This window comes from Athene cunicularia (assembly GCF_003259725.1).
Source record: "Athene cunicularia isolate RWA chromosome 3 unlocalized genomic scaffold, athCun1 chr3_part1, whole genome shotgun sequence".
In the NCBI taxonomy this organism is placed as follows: domain Eukaryota; kingdom Metazoa; phylum Chordata; class Aves; order Strigiformes; family Strigidae; genus Athene; species Athene cunicularia.
This window is the reverse complement of record NW_020799097.1, coordinates 80,144,990-80,149,886: the sequence shown is the minus strand read 5'-3', so window position 1 is coordinate 80,149,886 and position 4,897 is coordinate 80,144,990.

Here is a 4,897-nt window from a genome sequence, read left to right as displayed (position 1 = left end):
GCGCCGGCCCGCAGGCGGCCCGGGCCCCCTCACTGCTCCCAGCGTGCGCGGGGCTCTGCACAGCGGCTCGCCGGCGGCCTCTCCAGCCGCCGCTCCAACACACGGGGGCACTGATGGATTTTCGGAAACAGTTCTTGGGAATTACTTTTTTTTTTTTTTAAATAAGGAGGCAAACAGTGTTTTCTCCTTGCCTTGCCTTGTGCTTCCCCTAGCTGGAACAAATGAAAAAATGCAAGCCGACACAGATATCCAGGGTGGAAAATGCCGGCCCAGACTGTTCAGTGTCACAAAAGTGCTTTACTGTGAGGGGACAGTGGTTATACAGAGCACGCCTGCCTGTGCAGCAGATGGATGCAATCCCCGATACAGCTAACATAACCAAACTGACTCCGTTTAGTCGATGCTAAGACCAAGCAGAATATAGCTCTCGGCTCTTACATGGCCCAGTTGAAGGCTTTGCGACCCCGTGGTGCCCTGGCAGGAGTGAGAGGGGCACAGATGTTGCCTAACCTTTGCAGAAGCGCTGGGATATTCTTCTCCAGGCCTCACAGCGCACCAGCCCCTGTAGTTACAGCAACAACCTTGTGACAGCAGGATATTGGGCAAATCCAGGGTCCCCCTCTGCAATTCAGGAAAATGCCATCAGGAGAGGCCACCAACTGCACTGGCATGCAGGGCCTGGTGCTGCAGTCAGGCACGTTGTACAGCTGCATTCATAAACCTTTTAGGCTCCATTTTAAACCCAGTTAGAGCTTGTCCAGCTCCCTTCGGCTCTGCCAGCTGCTCTCAGGGGTATGCAGCAATGGAGCTACAAGGGAGCGGAGCCTGGGCAGTGCATCGACCAGGAGGATGGTCACAGAAATAGCATTCCTGATGTGCCTACCATCACACAGCAGTTTCAAAGATGAGCGAGGAGCCCCTTCTGAGCGCGCCTTCTCACCACACTGTGCTGCGCATGGTGCCCTATACAAGGCAGAGGTACAGGAGCCTTGCCCACATGCTTTGCTGGAAGAAAACCAGGCAGATGCAGCAGATATCCCCCTCTCAGTGCTATCCTGGGGATTACATTTGGGAGCTTCCTTGCTCTTTTGTTATCCCCACTGAGGGCTCCAGTGGCAGATGGGTTGTCCCTCCTGCCTTCTCCTGTTGCCTTTAGTACCTCTGTGGTCGCACAGCTGTCCAGCCATGCCCTCAGCACCACCTGCTCTAACAGAGGGTGTTTCTTGGAAAATAAAAGGGGACAATTGGTATAATAACACCTGTAACTGAAGATGGCACTAGAGAAGGCTGCAGTAGCAGTGCTGGCTAGAGAGGAGAGCCCATCACTCCCCAGTGAATGGGTCTCTGTTTTCTTATTCTCATATTCTGCTCAGTCTGTACAAGCAGATGACATTAGTGGATTTCATATAAATGGGCAAGGTCTGGGGTTTGCAGCATTTGCCTTCCATTTAGAAATTGTTATTTTGCACAGAATGTAATTTTGAGCCAACCTGCACAGTTTCAGCTTGGCAGTTTTGCTTATGAAAAAAGGCTGGTGTTGTTCATTTTAGAGCAACAGTCATTTACATCTTTTCCATCCCAAAGAACTTCTGTCCACAGTTTAGGAAGAGACAGCTATATTGGAGGTACAATGGATACTCTCCGATGGCTTCCCTTCCTGGTACAGAAGGAAGGGTTCACTTTTTGTAGAGCTGAACTTCTGGGGTGCCCATAAACCTGCCACCCTGTCATTAACCCATGTCTCAGCCATCACACATGAAATGCCAGAGCGACAAACACCAGGTCCTGGCATGCAGTCTGTCAGTTCCCATTTTCTGCATTTTTTCACTAAACTGCACTCTTCAGGGCAGGCATCTACTCTTCATATCAGCCTGCAAGATGTCAGCACTTCGTGAATAACACAGTATTGAAGTAGCTGCCTCTACCCGTCCTCTCCATTGTACCATACTGGTTTTAGGTCCTCTATCCCTTGCTGGCATGAACATGAGTGCCCAGCCACCCATGTGCTACAAGGTAAGCTGCACCTTCACACTCCCACCCCAGTTTCTCCTTTGCAGCACAATCCCTCCCATCTGACAGTTTGCACGTACATCCCACAGTGCCTGACGGATTGGCAGCAGTCAGGCTTGGAAAATTACTGGGGACCGTTTGTATAGAAATGCCTGTAACAGAAGCATGTAGAGACACCCAGAAACGCTGATGCTGAAAATCACACATTACCTAAGGCCGATGCAAGCAGCAGTGGTGGCTGTCAGGCATGTTCCCCGTGGCCTGCCACAATCAGTCTTCAGGCTTACAGTGCAGCAAGTACCAGACAACAGAGTGCAGTGTACCTCTAGGCGAGCCACCATCCCAAACCAGCTCCAGACACAGTCAGCACCTCTTGGGGATGATGCTGAGACTGTCCTGGGTGAAGGACAACTCCTCCCTCACCCTTCCAGCTAGAGCCAAGCAGCTCCACTTTTGCCAGACAAGACTCATTGCCTGTCCTCAACACAGCAGCTCTGGATATTCTCAGCGTAGCTGTATAAACACTATTAATTTTTAATCCTAATGAGTTTTGGCTTCGATACCTCATGTCAGAGACTTCCATGGGCTGAGAGTAGCCAGTTATTAAATGATTCCTGCATGAGGAACTACAATATTTATGAAGCTGATACTAACACAAGAATTTCCTCTCTTGCGTATTTTACTAGTTTTTTCCCTTCATTAAAAAAATACAGACAGACACCATTTGAACCATAACACTGAAATTCTAATCATGCTTTTTCATTTGAAAGCACTTTTCCCCTGAGGATATTAGTTGTGCTTCTTAATCCTTATTATTACTCTCCTACAGGTAGCAAACCAGGTGGCCAGGTAGGTCCATAGCTTCAAAACACGGCAAATGACCAATCAGTGCCAAACCCCAGGAGTCCTGATTTCCTCCACTACCTCTGTTTGAAGGGGAGCACCAGAACTTCTCACCAAGGAGGAGGGCAGCCTGGCCTGGGAAACAGTCTTATTTCTGTCCGAAAGAACCACAGCAAAGTCAGCAGCAGAGAGATAACCTGACTTTTATGCAAAAAGTACCAGGTAATGAAAAATGAGCGTGGACGTTATTTTGCAGAATGTGGTCACAAAAAGATACAGGGTAATCACATGGGTAGTTTACACACAGTTTTGACTTGCAGTCTTTTGCCACTGCACCTCTCTGTGGCTCTGGGCAATAAGGGGGGATAGCGGACAGTTTATGTGAAGTAGGAGTGGAAAATTACATGTCAACACATCTTTCAGATTGGCAGACTGGCTTTCAGCCGAAGCAGGAGCTGTCATGATCTGAAATTGGGCTGCTGAGCTATTGCTTCGTGAAGTCTGGAGGAGAGAGAAAACAAGGAAGAGAAATAAGCTGTTTCTCATAGAGAACTGTGTTTTTAAAATATTTTACAGCATAAAATCCAAACCAGCAAGAATATTTTGCCAGGCAGGGAAAAAACACAGGTAAAACTCTGCTTTCACCTAGATCAGTGAAACTCTGACAAATGCTAGGGGTAGCTGTCCCAATCACTTCACAAAACAAGCCATCAGGCTGTTAATAGAAGCCTGGTTAATCCTGCAGATGCGGGTTCTTTGGTTTCATGGGCTATTATCCCTTTTAGGTCTGCACCAGCTGCCCACAGGGTAAGACTGTCATGAGAGAAGGATCAGAGGAGCCGATTCAAATGCTTTGTGGGGCAGGTTAGCCAGCCGTAGTGCACTTGGCTACACAAGTCCCCCAGAACTGCTTGATGTTGTTATCCAGAGCTCTGGGAAATTTGGTCATGGCCAGCATGGGCTGCAACCTGACAAGGAAGCCCTGCAACCCCTCTTCCAGCAGCTCTGAGCACAAATCCTGTTAGTTGTGCAAATTTCACATTTTTCTTGGAGAAACTTGAAGCTTTTTACCATTACAGCTCTGAGTGGCTGTGCCTCCAAGCAGAATTCACAGCAATCTCAGCAGCTCCTCTGAGACTCATTGAAGGTTCACACTTTCCATTAACCTTTTAAGAAGTGAAAAGAGTGATGTATCTCCTTGGGCTGTGTGCTTGGGATGTCCAGGAGCAGGGAGAGACATCTCCTGCTGTGGAGTGTCCTCTGGCTGCTGCAGCTCTGAGCCCTGGACCGGACATCCAGCAAGGCTGGCTCCTCAGAGCCACGTGGCGTGAAAGCATCTCAGCTCCCAGCTTAAAAACTCTTACTGTGCCAAAGAACAAGGTCCCTACTGGTATCAGCCTTTTTTTCTCTCTTTCTTTTCTTCCTGGCTCCTACTCCTTAAGGTTGCAAGGTTGCACACCATTGCTGACAGATCAAGGGGGTCCTAGCAAGGGAACAGATCTTACAGCCAGCAGTAACACGGTGCTTGTCAAGGCACTGCTGCCAGCAACACATATGCAGGCTGCCTACTCAGAGAAAAATCTCAGTTTACATGCCAGCCAAAGAAGCAGCGGGAGAAATGGGAGAGATTCCCCACCTGCAATCTTTTTATCTCCTGCCTGAGTGGCCCCAGTGGCCAGCAGGCTGTCTGATGAGCCTGGGTCGCTGCCCAGCTGCTGCCTGTCCCATGGCCGAGGTGAGGAGCTGGCTCCTACCCATGCAGCACCCCATGGGCAGTGCAGGGCACCCCACACCCAGCTGCACACCATTCCGCCATGGATGTGGGTTTCCCCAGAGGTGAGCACAGCTCCTTATGAGCAGCGGGGGCACGGGTGGAGGTGGCTTCGTGCCAGCGGCAGTGCTTGCCCTGCACCATCCCACTATATCCCTTCTTCCCAAGTGGCCAGTGAATGGGGTGTAAATCCAGATTCAGCTGCTCCCTGAAAATCCACCTGTATTCACTTGCCATGTCTAACCAGCACAGCTCCGTGGCTTTTTGATTGCC